Source organism: Equus przewalskii, chromosome 18 (assembly GCF_037783145.1).
Source record: "Equus przewalskii isolate Varuska chromosome 18, EquPr2, whole genome shotgun sequence".
NCBI lineage: Eukaryota > Metazoa > Chordata > Mammalia > Perissodactyla > Equidae > Equus > Equus przewalskii.
In genome coordinates this window covers 27,404,929-27,423,243 of record NC_091848.1, presented here as the reverse complement: position 1 = coordinate 27,423,243, position 18,315 = coordinate 27,404,929, and the positions used below count along the sequence as shown (strand labels likewise).

The following is an 18,315-nucleotide window of genomic DNA, read 5'->3' as shown; positions in this document are numbered from 1 at the left end:
AACACTGGCCTCACTGGGCTGATGCAAGAGTCAAATGAGAAATTGGATGTGAAAGGACTTTGTAAACTGTAACGTGAGTGATTTTATCGATCATCTGGAGACAAGGAAAGCAGGCTTTGGGCTAGGTGAAAATCCACTTTGCCAACTTCAATGTTTTACTAAGTGTTGGCTCTGCTAAAAAAGCCTCATGCAACTGAACATTCTATTATAGAAAATGACGAATCTGTGTTTGATGCCAGAGTTGTCACATTCTTCCAAGAGTGCAGACTTTTATGGGCCCCTGGAGCTTCTGCCGGGGACTATTTCTGAGGACGGGAACATTGTGCCTTGTTGGCAAGGCTTGTTAAACCAAGGCCACTTGTGGTCGTTGAAGAATCTGGATCTGCCTTTGCAACGGTGGCAGCGAGGTATGAGATCCTGCCCTCTGATGTTTGCCGTTTTGGATGCACGGCTTCTACTAAACTCGGTGCCTTTTGCTTCCTTGTTTGATGAGGGTCTTTTTCCAGTCTAGTTAGGAGGGTAAGAAGTGGAAGAAGAGGATGGGGCTGGTCCAAATCAAAGACAAGTAGCAGAGGCAGAAATGCATAAGAATAACGTGTTCTCTGGGAATTTATACAAGGACAAGGCTAATGAGTGGTTGTTTTCAATTACTTAAAATGTAGTCTGTCATTGAAAAGATGATGTAATGACTTTAAAACAGAAAACAAGCCAGGATCCTGCACCATATTCATCTATTTGTATTTTTGCACATTCTTGTCTATTGCTTGTAGTCATTATCATGCATGCATAATGGACATTTCATTTTATAGCCTGACTTTTTTCCCCACTTAACATTATATGATAAGCATTTTCTTTTTAAAGTTTGCATTTTAATTAGACAATATAATTTTTGATACTGTTTTATAATTAATAAAATCATTCCCCTAGACATTTGGATTGTCTTCAATTTTTTTGTTTGTTTTTTGCTGTTATAGTGAATGCTGTCACAGGCATCTTTGTGCATTTTGCATATTTTGCTTTTTGTTTTTGTTGCTGTTGAATAGTTCCCTTTGCATGAATTCTAAAATTCCTATGAATGGGATGACTGGGGAAGTTGTTATGACTTTTGTATACTGTTTTTAAAAGAATGTTAATTTAAAATGCCACTAGTCACTTTAACCACAACTCTTCTAAGCATTGCTTAAAGTTTTTTCTACTTTAATATACAGAAAACAGTGCTTCAAGTTTGTTTTCATTTTATTTCTCTGTTTAACAGTGAAGTTTAATGCTTTCCATGTGTTTTTGTCTAGATCATGTCATTAAAATTAAAAATAAGCTGCCATAAATTTTCGGAATTTTTTGAAAAGGAATTCAAATTTCCATATTAATCAGATATAAGTGCTTTGTGGCCAAAGCAAAGAGAAGTGTCGAATTAATTTGTCTTTCGTTTAGCTGGCTAAGTGCCTTTCATGTGTAATTCAACTCACGTCAGGAATGTTTTAAGGGATATTGAAAACAAGACATGACGTTACCCTCCAAAAGTTTACATTCCAGTAGCGCTATTATCATATGACTGACCAGGATTCAAAAATTGCTAAATGTTGTAAGAAAAGGACAGAACAAGAGCTAAGGGAATTCAGAGAACAGAGAGATTATTTCTAATTCGAGTGACAGCATGTGGAGTCAGAGAAGGCTTCTTGAAGGAAATTGCATCTGAGCTGAATGAACAGGATCTGAGGTAGGGGCCTGTTTCAGGACGGTGAGGGAAGTGTGCTGGTGAGAATGCTTTGCTCATTCTACTTGATGGAGCTCCTGAGATTTTAACTGTCTTCAGAGTTATAGCTGCTCTTCTCCAGACGTAAACGGAGTCAGGCAGGGATGACTAACCCATGGTCACTAAATTGCATGGAAGAGACAAGATCCACATAAGTATACTTTTTAAAAAAATATGAAGAAAACAAAAAGTGGCCAGTTTCAACTGTCTCCACAATATTAAAATTATATTGTGCATTTTGAAAGGTCTAAAATTTACAATGAAGCTCAGTGCTTCTCAACTCCTTTCATGACATGGCAACACAAAGAAACTGATAGTATTTCTTTGCTATACTGGGGTAAACAGACAAGCTACTTGCTACTGGAGGCAACTGGCCCAGAACCCTGGGTGCTCCAGGTACAGAAGTCTGATAGCATCAATTTCTGGCCACTCTGGGAACCCATTAGGCAAACACGATGTGTGAAGTTCTGCAGGTGGATAAAGATGATTAATAAAAATAGTTATCAGATTTATTCTGCCTGATAAATAATCAATGAATTAGACATTGAGACTGGTAAAGAAAAAAAAAGGGAAAGAAAAATTATTATGGTTTTTGATTGGTCCTACCATGACTAGGCTATTTACCATGAGATAGAGAAATTTTCAGTATCACACAGAAAATAACACAATAGAACCCTGGAATCATGGTCGTAGCAGTCTAAACTTGAAAAGCCTCCAGAGACAGGAAATTTACCTACGGAATAAGTATGGGACTGGCTGATAAGAATAATATTTTGCATTTATCTAGTGGTCTCATTCCAGTAAGTTCAAAACATGGGATCAAATAATGCTCATACGCCAAGCAGGTAGAAATGTAGCAAAGAGATTTCTTAGAATCTCCATTCAACAAATAAAGCAATTCAGTCTAACTATTTGTTTCTCTGTTTAAAACCTTGTCTTGTTCTAGAAATTGTTTTAACTAGACAGAGCACATTAGTCATTCAAGAATTCAATAGTTCAAAGGTGGAAAGGTTAGAAAACAATTTAAAAAGTCTTTGCATAATAGAAAAAAATACATTTGCATGGATATAAAAAAGTTACACAATTGGATGCAGTGCTCTTGTGGAAAAATTCCTGAAAATCTTTGGTGCACCACCATACTTATTATTATATTAAAAATTCTAGCAGCTGTGCTTTTCTTCTAAATTAAAAAAATAAAGCAGTATCATGAGCTAACGCCACATCAAAGTGGCATGTTTCAACACTTCAATGTCATGTGTTGCCAGAGTTGAGTTTTCCAGCAGCCCTGGCTCACCCTACTTTTCTTGGAGGCAGATGTTGGAGTGGTCACTCCAGGCCAGGGAAGTCAGCATTTCTTGGTTCTCCTTCCAGATTGTGGTGAGGCTCTGGATACGCTTTATCCCACCTCAGTTTCTCTGGTGAGGCCCTTTGCCATGTAAACTGGTTGTGGTCAAATGGAAATATTTGAAGGGTTGCCACGTGGAAGAGGGATTTAGGCCTATTCTGCATGGTCCCAGAGGATAGAACTCGGATGAAGAAGATGGTAACTGCTGCGGAGAGATGGATTTGGATGCTACATAAAGATCAACTATAAGGTACGTAAGTCTCCTTAACACTATCTCTTCCTAGGACAAATGCCTCAGCTGTTCTATTTAATTTAATTCCTGCAACAACTCATGAGGTAAGAATAATTAATTTTTACTGACTAGGAAACTGAGAGAAGATAAGTAACTTGACTAAGGTCACAACGCTACTGAGTGTGCCAGAATTCAGACCTGGATCAAGCCAAGACTTAAACCTGATCACTTGTATGAAATTAGCTCATGGGATTAACCAGAGTTACACTCCCTTAAAGAAAATGGAGTTGGAAGAAAGAGTCCCAAAAACAAACATTACTTAACATGCAACAAGTTACTATGGGATTTGTAAATGATGGAGATGGGCCTAACATGTAAAGGCTAAGACTTAGGATTGGAGAGGGGAACAGCTGCCGCGGCAACACATCTGCAACTATGACCTGTGTGGAACAATAATCCTCCTAGGGAAAACCTAGCTATTTTTCCAGATCCCAAGGAAATAGCTGGTGAGCTGATGCTCCGCTCAGCTGGTGAGCACTGAGGTTCATTTAGGTGAGGAAGCTGTCAACTTTCCTTTGAGAAACTTTCGAATAAATGGAACTATCCCAGACAGAACTGGGAGGTGGTGAGACCCTTGCTCCTGAGGATGTTCAGACAGAGTCTGGATGTGTATATGTTGAGATGGAAGAACATCAAGATATAAAGACCCTAAGGTCACTTCCAGCCAAGAGAGTCTGTAATTTCCTCTGTGGAGGCTGTCTAGCCGAAAATATTAACAAAAGGAAGGGAAAGAGAATATGTTTGAAGAAATTAGAAGAGATTAAGATCTATAACATACTCAGATTTCCACAAATTTCTGTACATGCAGAGTCGGAACTAAGGCCATGGCCTGCTCCAAAGAGTTCTCATGTAAAAATGAGCCATGTTAGCCTCGTGACCTGTGCCTTGAAGAAAGAATCCCAGGCAACAGGAAAAGAGATCTTCCTGCCCCACTCCTGTCAAGAGAGAGAAGATGTTCCTTTCATGATGTTGTAGAAGAACAGACATTTATGACTTAAAACCAACAAGGTCTAGAGAAAGGAAGTACTTTTCCCCGGGTCTCTCAAGCAAAACAAAGTCAGGCTGTGCCCAGGAGCCCAGGTCTCCTGACTCCCAAGCTTACGGAGGTTCTTTCCACTGAGCAGCCCTGCCTGTCTGTCTCCATTCTAGGTGAGGATGTCATTTTGCCCAAGGCTGTCAGCTCCATGAGGGCAGGGCTTATCTCTCCCTCAGTTTTAACCTCTACGTGTCCAATGATATGTCCTCCATCCATCCTTGGACCCCAACCTACTTTCCTAATCCAATTTCCACTATTCCCATTTACCAAGCTAAGGTACTCAGCTCACCTAAAAATACCAGTTAGAAATGGAATGTGTCTCAGATATCACCTAGTTTGACCCTGGCATTTTACAGATGAGAAAACAGGAGCTCCGAGAGAAGTAACTTAGCGTCTCAGTCATTGATCAACACTGTGTGAAGTACCTATCATGTACCATGCCTGGTGCTAGGAGGTGCTGAGGGCTACCAAGGCCTATGGAAACCCGGCTTCTGCTCCCCAGGAGGCCACAAAGCATGGAGTGGGAAGGGTCTGGTGGCTGAGTGTGAGAAGCCGGAGGTGGCCTTGGTTCTTGGGTTCCTGTGTTTTATAAGGCTGATTCACAGGCAGACGTTGAATCTTTTCTGGGCTTCAGCTTCTCCAGTGATACCATGAGGGGTGAATGTCTTGCACATTTCTCCTCTTGGGGCTGTTGCGGTGATAGCAGGATCGCACTGGGGAACTTTGGAGAGGGCGCCCCAGAGGAGCTGGAGGCATTGTGGTATGTCTGACAGGGCCCTGCGGAGTGTTCTGCCAGTGAGCTAACTTTTTGGATTCAGAGGAGAGGACCTGGGAGAAACCAGGGGGTGGGGTTTGGAGTCGGGTGGATGGGAAACAGGAGACCTGGGTTTCTGTGCAGGAGCCTGACTTTGTTTTTCTGGAAGGCCCTAGGAAATTTACGTCGTTTCTCTGGATGAATGGCTGTGAAGATCACATGAAATTGCTTTATTAATTTATTTATTGAAGCGTAATTAGCATACAATATTATGTTAGTTTCAGGTGTACGACATAGTGATTCGACATTTATACATGTTACAGAGTGATCGCCATATAAGTCTAGTAACCATCTGTCACCATACATAGTTATTGCAATATTAGTGAGTATATTCTCTATGCTGTACATTACATCCCCGGGACTTATTTATTTTATAACTGGAATTTTGTACCTCTTAACCCCCTTCACCTATTTTACCCATCCTCCTGCCTCCTTCTCCTCTGGCAACTACCAGTTTGTTCTCTGTATCTGTGAGTCTGTTTCTGTTTTGTTTTGTTTGTTCATTTATTTCTTTTTATATTCCACAAATGACTGAAATCATATGGTATATGTCTTTCTCTGTCTGACTTATTTCACTTAGCGTAATACCCTCTAGGTCCATCTATGTTGTCCCAAATGGTGGGACTTCCTTCTTTTTTATGGCTTAGTAATATCATAGTATATATACATATATATATATATATATATGTAATATATACCACATCTTCTTTATCAATTCATCGCTTAGGTGGCTTCCATATTTTGGCTATTGTAAATAATGCTGCAATGAACATAGGGGTGCATATTTCTTTTTGAATTAGTGTTTTCATTTTCTTTGAATAAATACCCAGAAGTGGAATTGCTGGAAACAAAAAGGCTATGTACCGAATGGTAGAAGATATTTACAAATTATATGTCCAATAAGGGGTTAATATCCATAATATGTAAAGAACTCATAGAAATCAATATCAAAAGAAAAAAATCCAATTAAAACATGGGCATAAGACCTAAATATACATTTTCCCAAAGAAGACATTCAGATGGCAAACAGACACATGAAAAGATGCTCAGTGTTACTGATCATCAGGGAAATGCAAATCAAAACCACAATGAGACATCACTTCACACCTGTGAGAATGGCTATTATCGAAAAGAAAACAATAAATATTGGTGAGGATGTGGAGAAAAGGGAACCCTTGCTCACTGTTGGTGGAAATATAATTGGTGCAACTGTTATGGAAAATAGTACGGAGGGGGGCAGGTCCGTTGGGGTAGTGGGTAAGTTCACGTGCTCTGCTTTGGGGGTCTGGGGTTCATGGGTTCAGATTCTGGGTGTGGACCTACACACTGTTCATCAAGCCATGCTGTGGCAGCATCCCACATACAAAGTAGAGGAAGATGGGCACAGATGTTAGCTCAGTGACAATCTTCTACAAGCAAAAAGAGAAGATTGGCAACAGGTATTAGCTCAGGGCCAATCTTCCTCACACACACACACACACACACACAAATGTATGGCAGTTCCTCAAAAAATTAAAAATAGAACTACCATATGATCCAGCAATTCCACATGATATTGCTTTAAAAAGACTGATGCACATATTACCTGCAGGCAAGTAGTGGCACTTGTTCAAAGTTAATTCCCTTTCCTTACTTTTGTCTGATGGAAATGAATATCCAGCCTATTGTCAGCAACAAAGATTTGCTTAATTTCAGGTGGTTGTGACGGTATACTCCGTATCTACAGGAAAGGGTTTAAGACCACTGGCACACCTATCCATGGGAGTGTACCCAGGGGTAAGGAGAACAAATATGTATTATTTGGTTGGAGGTGAGAGTGGATGGACACAACCAGCAGTGCCTCTGCATCTGAAAAATAATTTTAGGGACCCTGCTTACCTTAGATCATATAAATTATGCATATTGTTCTGTAATATATCCAGGTTTACTTTGATATTAAAACAGTGCTTAAAACAGTACCTGGCATGTAGTGAGGGCTCAATAAATATTGTCGAGCAACTGAATTAATTTTTGGATGACAAATAAGGTTTTAAAGTATTTGCCGCCATCAGGTAAAATTGATGTTCCAGAAAGATGCGTTATACTTAACTGTGGCCTCCTGTATCTTGCTGCAGAATCCCGCACCCCCACCCGAGGAACATGAAGCCCGCAGAGATTCCTCCTTCTATTCTACAGCTGAGAAATGTAGGTCCACATATATAAAGCAATAAATGCTGAGTTGGTCTAAAACCCAACTCTCCAGAGTCCCACCCCAGCCTTGTACTACTGAAATACACTGCTTTGCCCTCAAGTTTCAAGATCTTCAAGCTTTCACTTCTCTACAACATGTCTCCCTTAGGTTCCTCCACACACAGTACTTAGAGGCCAGAATTAAACTTTGCTGGGGCTGGGTTTCACGATTTGACAAATACTCTGTTTGACCATGTTTGTTTTCAGAATCCTCAATGTTCGCTGCTTGAATAGTACTCTCTGTGAAGGGCTTTACAACTGTTTTGATTGTTTCTTCCATTTTTGTCTCAAGAGTATTCAAGTAAGAAGCGTTTAGGGGCTTATAAGAAAAATTCCAAATCTGGCCTTGTTTCTAAGGAGAGGAGATTGAGGCCCAGAGGGAAGAAAACTTCTCAGCCAGATGTTGTCCCCACAACAGCAACTTAAACTCCCCAGTTTTGTTCCTTTCAGGAACAACTGTAGCAGACCAGTTTGCCTTCCTGGGCACGATCTCTCTGAAGCTCAATCTGGGATATCCAGATGGAGACATCCAGTCTTGCCAACCTTGCTGCCACCTCGCCCAAGATATTCTCTTCCCACTGTATCAAATATTTCCTCTTGCCTCCTGTCACCTCCCTCCCCTCCAACTCTTCCTCTGCCCAGCATTTGCCTGGCTGTCGGAACTTGTTTCCTGTCAGTCGCATCTCCCTAAGCCTAGATACACCCCAGCGCAGTATTCCTGACAGAACAATGTGATGTGGTGATGCAAGAGTCCGAGCTGTCAAATTGGGTAACTAAAGCAGGGGAAGGTTAGAATTTCTTCCGTCTGGAAGGACAAACATGTGCACAAAGAGAAAAGCTAAACAAGGAAGCCAATTTCCCATCCCTTGTCTTTCCCTTGCCTCTCGGCCCTGATCCCAAAGCCCCGTACCGTACCTACAACGGATCTTCTCTGGACTAAGAACCCACTTGACTTAGAAGGAGCAGCTAGTTTGAGCACCAAAGAATAGAACATTTTCAAGGTTTCAACACACTCCTTGTTTTGTCTTTCTTGTTTGTTTTTACATCAGCCCCACCCTAAGCTCCTGCTGGTGCAATGGCTTCAGCTAGTGGCTCAATGCCATGGAAGGGACATTGCTCAGAGGAGACTGTGGGTGCTCAGGGCAATCTCCTCCCAGGAAACCAAGCCCCCTGATCACCTTCCCCTGGCTCTTACTTGTTCATTTATTTGACACTCAACACTTGTTAAGATCCTGCTATATCTTAGAGATTGTGCTTGGAGCAGGGAATGGGAGTGGAGAGAATGCAGAGATCAACATGGAATGGCTCTGTCATCCAGGAGATCACCGTCTAGTGAGAAAGTTGGATATATAGGCCAATATCATGGTCTACTGTGATGATGGGGCTCTAACTGAGGTCTGAATGCAGTTCTAGAGGCCTCAGAAGAGGGTGTGACCAACCCCCTATAGGGATCTAGGAGCAAGTGACTGAGGAGGTGATATTTGAATGATAGCCTGAAGGATGAGTAAGCTTTTTCCAAACAGGTAGGAGAAGCAGGGCATTGTAGGCAGAGGAACAGCATATTCAAAGGTGGGAGGGGTAAAAGAACATATTGTTTTGCGAGAATATGGAGTTCATGGAGACTAAAATCCCGTCTATGCTGGGGGTAGGTGGAAATGGAGGAGATATCTCTGAATAAGTTGATTGGGGCAAGACTGGAGGTGTTCTTAACAAGATGCCAAGCAGTGTGGCCTGTCGTGTGGGCACCACAGTACCAATAAGATGTTTGGGCAGAGTAGAAATGTGAGTAGATCTCTGTGGCAGCGGCAGGAACTCTCTTCCCCAATCACCTTCCTGCTGGTGACCCACACTCTCTGGTTTCATCTCATTAACCTTCAGTCCTACTCTCCTCACCAGTAAAAAAGGGCAGCTTTCAGCGCCAACCTCTTTCCAGAAAGAGTTTCCCCTCAGATGACTGACTCCAGGGAGCTGGGGCTCTTCCACCCACGGCTCGGACGTCCAGACGTCCATATGAGGTGGGACAGTGAGTGGTGAGGCAAAGAGCTTTGGCTTCCAATAACCCTGGTTTTGAAAGTTGGCCCTCTGCCTTTTATGAGCTTTATTATCTTGAGCAAGTTACTTCTCTCTTCTAAAGCTTCAGTTTATTCTTTGAAAAATGGGCTTGAAGGATACTAATGCCTTCCTCATTGGATGTCCTCCAGGAGGCTTGATTTGTAGCACCTGGAAATGCTTTATCAGTTGGGCGTGCGATAGGCCTGTCCAATTGGTGTTTCTCAGCCCTGTTACTTAACACACCCACATGACTTTGACAGTGCTGCCCAAAGGCCCAGGCAAGAGGGCCCTGGCTTTCCTTTTGAGGACAGGTACCACCGCATAACCCAAACACAAAAACAAATAAATCTGAAGAAGAAGACATGGGCACTTCTGTCATTCCAGATCCAGTACTCAGAGCTGGCACAGCAAGACTCTTCACCAAAAACACCCCTTCTTGTTACAAACACCATTAGGCCCCCACATCTTCAGATCTTTTGCCCGATGTCCTTGAAACATAAGACAACTCTGTCTGGATGCTGTGAAAGTTTACACATTGTGCCATTACCGGCTTTGCAGAAGAATACTGCTTTGGAGAACAGAGAGGATTTGAATGGTTAAACACTTAGGTAAGAGAAATTCAACAATGAATTAACGTGTCAAATTCTTCTCCTCAGATAGCATAAATGTAATAGATCCTTGATCAGAAACTACTGCTGAGTGTCTATTTTCTTAGCTCTCTTTATGTTCTAATTCATGACTCTGGAGGTATTCCTGAATTAGCATGGATTTCCAACTGTTTCATGCGTCAGCTGAGGAATATTTTGCAAAATTAAATAATTCATATTACTCTTAAATTTGTAGAGATGTAGATTGTCATATAATCTATATGACAAGTGTGACACAGATTCATAACATTTTCAAGTAAGTAGGCATTAAAAGCCGGCATCGTAAATAGTTTACTTTTTTAAAGAAATAGAGAAGATTTAATTAAATTTTTAAAAAATTAAATCTAAAAAGTTAGCTTGACAAATAATTTTTATTTAAAATGTTGATATCTATTAATTTTAACTTATTTGTGGTTTCCTTTTTAGTTTTAATTACTAATTTTTGATATGTAAAATATTTTTGAAGAAATTTTTGAAAATGTAGATAGGAAGGAATTTTAATTTTTTACTATTTTACAGTTATTTTCATTTACATTTTTAATGAAAATATATTCAAATTTTGTACACTTTGAGTATAATTAACAGTTTGTTTTATAATCCTTTAGATCAGTGCTATCTAGTAGAACTTTCCGCTGTGATGGAAATGTCCCACATCTGTGCTGCCAAAGCATTAGTCACTGGCCGCACGTGGCTATTGAGCATATGAAATGTGGCCAGCGCAACTGAAGAACTTTTATTTTAGTTTTTATTAAATCATAGTTGATTTAAATTTAAATATCCACATGTGGCTATTGGCTATTACATTGGACAGCACATTTTTAAGGTCCTTGACAAGGAGAATAAGTCTAGATGATAATAGAAATAGAAAAAGCACAGGATGCAGTCCCGCTTGCTTTTGTTGACTGTGCTTTTGGTGTCCTATCCAAGAAATCATGCCAAGGCCAATGTCTTAGAAGCTTTTCCCCTATGTTTTCTTCTAGGAGTTTTGTAGGGTCAAATCTTATGTTTAAGTCTGTAATCCATTTTGACGTGATGCCACTTAGATAAGGAGTATAAAATAGTCAAACTCATAGAATCAGAGAGTAGAATGGTGGTGGCCAGGGGCTGGAGAGAGGGGGAAATGAGGAGATATTAGTCAAAGGGTACAAAGTTGCAGCTATACAAGATGAGCAAGTCCTAGACATCTACAGTACAGCACAGTGCCTGTAGTTAACAAGACTGCATGGTATACTAAAAAATTTGCAAAAAGTGTAGATCTTATGTTGTGTTCTTATCACACACAAGGATAATAATAATAATTATAATAAGTAAGCAAATAAATAAAAGTGCAGAAGGAAACTTTTGAAGGGGATAGATATGTTTGTGGCATAGACTGTACTGATGGTTTTGTGAGTGGATACTTATCTCCAAATTCATTAAGTTGTATACATTAAATATGTATAACTTTTTGTGTGTCAAATATATCTCAAAAAAGTGGTTTAAAAAGAAAGATTGCCAAAGGCAAGCCTATAGTGATAATGACACTAACACAGATGATAAGGAAAAAAGCATATAAACTGGGGTTTTACCCAAAAATCCAGAAGCATTCTGTGTGCTATATATGGTTCATAGTTTAAATTTGCTGCTACAAGATAAGCCTCTGTTGCTAATTGAAATCACATCCTTTGGAACAATTCAAAGATTATATTCCTTTTTTTTTTTGATCTGTCCAAAGACAGAGAAGCATAGATCTTATTTGACTTGACACACATTCTTGAACACGTGATGGGGAACGCTATTAAAGCAATTTGATTTAGTAGAAATAAAGTATAAAATGCACTAGAAGAAATAAACAAAACAGTAGAAGATCTTCAAAGAAACATTGAATTATGGCCTCTGGAGGAAAATAAATTTAATTTTGAATTTATCCTATCCTCTGTTATCTGACATGAATTGTTGCTTGCTGGTTATACCATTTGCAAACTATTACAACCAAACAGATCAAAGTTTGACTTTGTCATTTTTAAAGTTTATTCATTTATTCAAAGAAAATGATTTTTCCAAATTGAAAATTACTATGTCAAATATGCAATGTAAGTGACTTTCCAATAAAATCAGAAGAAAAATTATGAGAAAGAGGATTCACATATAAACAATCCCCAAACTAGCTGTAGAATCTAGTTTCTGGCTATTATAGATCAAAGTATGGTCTCCATTAAAGAGAAATTTGAATAAATTGAGCAATATACTGCTATATTCAGTTTTTTGTTATAACATTCCAGCGTTGAAAAAAATTGGAAAAAACTTACGAAATATTGTGAGTACTAGAACTCTAAAGGCCTGTGAAAATTGCGACATACGTAATGGAGACATAACTACTTTCTGTGACAGTAATACTTTATAATACATGATTCATCACAATGCTTACAAGTGATACATAAAATGTATTGGTTCATTTTTTAAATCTAAGTACTGCTTTAATAATTTTATTAACAATTCCTGTTGCTGTTGTCTGAGACAAGTGGATGAATGGGATAATCTAGTTCTGAGCCCTCCAGGAAAGGCCTGGAATTTTTTTCTGAGAGCTAGAGAAATAGGATTCCTGAAAGACAGACATCCAGGTCTGTAAGATTGGGGAAGGAGTGTTTCTGGTTTTGTTGTGATGATTTCCTTCTTATCGTTGACTTTGATACTTGTTGAGAACACAGACTGCTAATCTTCTGTGAGCTCAAAGATGTCTGGGTTTTCCAATTGTTAGATGTTTGGCAAGGCTAACTCCCAGGACCAAGTGACAAGGAGACCTGGGAAAGACAGGTGGTGTCCGGGTGTCTGGGAAACATTTGAAAACAAGATCAGAACTTTTTCCCACTTGGATCCCTTAAACACAGTCTCCCTTGATTTGTAAGATCTCATACATTCTGAAGGGCATTTAAATCTGCACATTCATAATCTTTCCATTCTTCTTATACAGGCCTCATTTTGCATGAGGCGTTTGATACAGGAAAGAACTCATGAGGTGTATATTTTAAGGGAAATTATATCTATATCCGTATCTGTATCCACATCCGTATCTGCAACTATATCTATAGCTATGTGTCCAAAGTCTTTCTGACTTTCAAGTATGCAATTTCCAACTTGTTACCAGTGAAAGAAATCTAGCCTGGACCTGCCTTTGAAGATGAAGGTATGAAAAGGAGCATGTTTAATGCTTAGATTCTTTGAAATGATTGCTGTGTGCAATACACCTTTTGTTAGGTGTTTTTCTTTTAAATATCTGATTAACATAAAATTTTTTATATTATACAAAAACATAATACCATGATTATGGAAATAAAAAGCCACCCACAAACTTACTATCTTTATAAATCATCTATTTTCATTCTTTCCTGTCTTTTCCAAAAAAGCATATTTTCTCACAGTGTTGGACATGCAGCACAAATATAATTCTGCATTCTAATCTTTTTCATAAGCATCACACAATGAGCAATTCCAATGTGGTCTTTATAATGACCTATTTGAATGGCTTCAAAATATTACTTTAGTGAATATATTGTCATCTGTAATAGCATTCCAAAATTATCGTGAGACATTTACATTATCTCCAATTCACTTCTATTATCAGTAATACCTCTTTGGCCACTTTTCTGTCATGCCTTTCCCTAGGCTTGAATTATTTTCGTAGAATAAATCTCCAACAGTGGAATCATTGGATCAAAAGAGATGGGAACCTGATGAAATTGTTGGTTGCTACTTCTTTTAATTTATTTATTTTTAATCACAGTCTTCCTCCCTCATTGAAGCAAACTAACTTACTAGTTTACCAGCTCACTAATTAACTAGCTCAGTGTCCCAGTTTTCTGGTATGTTCCTGTTCACGGAGTCCTTTACGTTTGTTCCTTCCTGAAAATGAACTCTGGCTTACATATCTTCTTTACACAAATAAGTTGCAGTGATAATTTTCGCCCTGAAGCTTCATCACTTCAGAGAGCTATTGTCTGGCTTCAGAGAATTCCCCATCTGCAAAAGTGTCCATGAGACACAGTTTCAGTGATTGTGAAAGGAGCATACTGATAAGACAGGTAAAGACTGGGCTCCTGGCCATCCGTTCTGTCTCTGGCCAATTAAGTCTTTGCCATAGCACCTTGGGATCTGCCACCAACCTGTTCCACCAGCTCTTGTGAAAGTGCAGGCGACGATGTGAATGCGGGCATAGGCAATCACCATACACACACTCTGCCTAGGACTGGCCTAGATCCCGAGAGGGACTCATTGGACTCTCAGATGTAATCTTTACCCTCAAGAACGCTGTAGACTGAAGAGATAAGATATATATGCTCTAAGAATGTGGCTGAGAGTCTGTGATTCTATAGAGGTTCACGAGAGCTGGGCCCTAAACTAGAGGGACAGATAGGAAAAGAAGAGGCAGAAAGGAGTATGGAGGACATTCAGTTTGGAGGTATTAATTAATTCATCATTCAGTCGATAAGAATATCAAGCTCTGAGCTAGGTGCTGGGCACACACACACCTGAGTTAGAGAGTATCTCAGTTTTTCAGGAGATCACAGTCTCACGGGAGAGACACTCATAAGAATATCATTACCATATGGTGTAACGCACGCTCTTACAGAGCAATTGATCCAGCCATCTTAGAGGCATGGCCAGATCTGCCTGGGGAAAACAAGAGACCTAACAGAGAAGGAAGCTTCCCTCCAGACTAAAGGGATCTGGAGTATTTCATGGAGAATACATGAACAAAATGGGGAGGCAGCCATAGTAGAGGGGAAATAAGACATTGCTTTTAGCCTGAAGACCTGGGTTTTCACCTGACTACTGCTTTCCAGGTGTGTTATTGCAATTAGGTTCCTCAAAGTCTCTGGGCCTCAGTTTTGTCACATGTAAAATGAGGATCGTAGTACTTCCACAGGAACTGCTGAGAGCTTGAAAGAGAAAGGAGGTGATAAAGGGCCAAGTAAAAGAATTTATCATCATCATCATCATCATCGATATCATTCCATACGAAAACGCTTTGGAAATTCTGTAGCTCAGTATAAATGAACAGAGTTACGGTGTGATGACTTAATTATTACCGCGCTTACCTGTCCTCATCCTCCAGGCTGTTGCTTACATGTGGAAACGAAAGGGTGTGGCTCTGAGTGAGCAGAGTTGACTCCTGCCACCCACCACATCTTTTCTTCTTTCGGTAAATCCCGGCCTGTAAGGCCTCAGAATGTTAACTTTGCATTTGTAGTCCTGAACAGGATTAGTAGCATTTTTTTTTCTTTAAGGAAATTAAATCATGTAGAGTCTACTAAAGCAAAGGATGTTTAAAGTGCATGGAGAGTTGGCCACATGCCCAGGGTTCACCTATTCACCCAGGCATTACTGCACAGGCCATTTATTTCATAATTTCTCACGAGAAACCGTGGCAATAGCCAGAGATGACAGAGGTGACAGATGAGTCAAGGAGAGAGGGTGACTCAGAGGCAACCATCTCAGCCCCCTCTAACTGGCATCCTTGAGCTTTCCAGCTTCCATAGAGAGCTATACTTTTGTTTGGCTATTGCTTTAAGGAGATTATAGGATCTGTATTCCTGGAAGCCTCCTTCCCGTTTCTTCCCTGGGGCTCTTCAGATCATGCTCCAGTTCATTCCTTTGTAATGACAAGAATTCACGTTCCTTAGGAATTTATTCTATGCCAGGAATTGTGCTCTGCCTTTTACACTTATTATCTTATTTACTTCTCACCACTAAGGCACAGGTATGATGGTCATCACCATTTTACAGACGAGGAAACTGGCACAAAGAAAGTAAGTCATTAGCCAAAGTAAGTCCAGGAATGCCCAGCAGAGCTGGACACAGGTTGTCGACCACCAGAGCCCAGGCCTCTGACCGTTTTGGAATTCTGCCTCCTTCAGGTAGGAAAGCCTGGGACCCTCATGTCAGATGACAAGTTCAGTCACCTCAATGGTGAGTCAAAGCTGAGGACTGTCTTAGAATTGGCTTCTCGTAAAGCAAGAATGACGGAGGAGAGGAAATTAGCTGAAGGATGTTCTAGGCAGTCTTCTCCCTGTGCAGGCAGCCAGAGAAAGCCTGGCTCAGGGAACCTGTCCTACATGGCTTCTGCTGGTGGTTCGAGGAGGTCTGTGGTTTACCTTAGTAGGGAAGAGGACAACAATTTTGGAAGAGGAAGAGCCAAGCTGTTGAATGACTCTCTTCCAGACTCCACCTTCCTGTATTCGTTGTGCAATATCGTTGTGAAATCTGTTTTTTCTCTTGAGAAAATGTGATGAAGTTTATAACTCCAAACTCAGCTCTGATCAAGTCTCCTGCTGCTCGAGAGCCTCCAATAGTGATTTCCCATGGCCCCAGTCAGCAGCCTCCAAACTTTTCTGAATATGTAGCCCCACCGGTAAAAAGATTTGCCTGTACTTCAAATAGATGTATAAGTGTGTGTGCATGTGTGTAAAGTCATGCCAATAAATTATGCCCATTATAAAAATAAAAAATGGAAATTATAAGAGAAGAGATAAATATGAAATAAAGAATACTTTAAAATGTATGGTAATGTTCATAACATCATACTGTCTTTCCTACCATCTCAAAGTATAAGCAACACTCCAGGTGGAGTTCATCATTAATAATAGTGAATGTAAACCCATATTTCAAGCATTTTTCCTGAGAATTTTGAACTTTTTTTTGGCCGACTGCTTGCCAGATCTGATTAGGTCATCATTGGCTTTAACCCCTGAAACGTGGCCAGTGGAAAGCCAGGAATAGGAGAAAACAGCTCTGCCATTTTCTTGTTGTTTGCTAGTGTTTGCTTTAATCATTATTCTCAATGTACGGGTTCTTTGCAGGAATCTTTTAAGAAGATTTGTCCATTTTTTGTCAGGGGTTATTTAGTAAAATCTGGGTAAAGACTCTCTAAATCCAAGAAACTAGCTAAAGAGAAAGGTAGTATGGGTACCTAATGGGCTCTCTGGGGCATAGAATCCCCAACTTTCCCTCAGAATAACCTTAGTTGGAGATGTGACACAAAGCCACTTGGCACAGGGATTCAACAAGGGTTCCATAGTCAATCTATATAGGAAGCAATAGGAATTTTTACCTTCTTTTGTGTCAATAAAATTAAATATAAATAAAGATTCCAGTATGATTTACACACCCTCCTGGGAGCATGACTCTTCTTTGGAAACCTCTTATCTACCAAGATCAGATTTCTTAGCCTTCCAAGATCAGTGACCTACTTTTTTAGACATACCTCCAACCATAAGCAACGCTACCTGTTCCCATGATCACCCACACACTGCTCTGTACAAACACACTGCGCTGCTCATCTTTCTCTGAAAACTTTCTTTCTCTGGGCCTTTGCCTAGACTGTTCCCTCTGCTTGGAACACCCTTGCTCTCCATTGCTATCCTTCAAATTTTTACTCAGCCTCCGCCTCCTATGTAAAATAATAACATATCAGCTAACATCCATTGACCTCTTGCTACATGCCGGACTCTGTATTATCTCATTTAACCTTCACAACAATCCCAGGAGACAGGTACTACTATGAGAAAGCTGAGGGACAGAGACCTGCCCAAAGCCACACAGCTAGGAAATGGGGAAGCCAGGAACCAAACCCATGAGGACTCCAAATTCCCACACTCTATCACTGTATGTGTGTTTTAGTTTAAATTTACTTGTTTGAACAGGTAAAGCCTTCACCAAACCCTCCCTTTCTTCCTACCAGCGGGGAGATGGAATTAGTTGCTCCCTCCTTGAATTTCCACAAGAGCTTGTTTGTAAATATCATGTAGTACTTACTCCATCTTGCCATATCTTGCTGTTATGTGTGTGCATCTCTCATATCCCCACCTACACTATAAGCTCTTTAGACATAGCAAAGACTTAGTAAATGTGGTCGTTGAATGAATGAATGGATGGATGGAAAAAAGCCAAGGTCTTAGGTTGGGTATGATTTCTTTAGAATGTAACTTGATATTTTCCTGATGGCCTGAGGTACAAACTACAAAGATATATGAGTCTGGGTCTGTGATATATTACAAAAATGTCAACTAAAACGGAAGACAAGAGTTTCATTTCCCAATATTTATAAAAGCACTTAAGAGTTATACTCTTTAATATATGTTGACTGGTTAATAAAGACTCAAACTTATATT

General features: G+C 40.0%; 1 long non-coding RNA gene across 2 annotated transcripts in view; it reads left to right on the top strand.

The window, feature by feature from the left end:
- Window positions 1–267: 267 nt before the first annotated feature.
- LOC103557270 (uncharacterized) overlaps window positions 268–18,315 on the top strand; it is a 94,498-nt gene continuing 76,450 nt past the window's right edge. Inside the window, exons 1-2 of one of the 2 annotated variants that reach the window (XR_546431.2) lie at window positions 268–407; window positions 3,125–3,348. This is a non-coding gene — a long non-coding RNA (uncharacterized lncRNA). Of the gene's footprint in view, window positions 408–1,609; window positions 1,718–3,124; window positions 3,349–18,315 lie in introns of those variants that run through there. The other variant, XR_011529135.1, reaches the window with a different exon arrangement.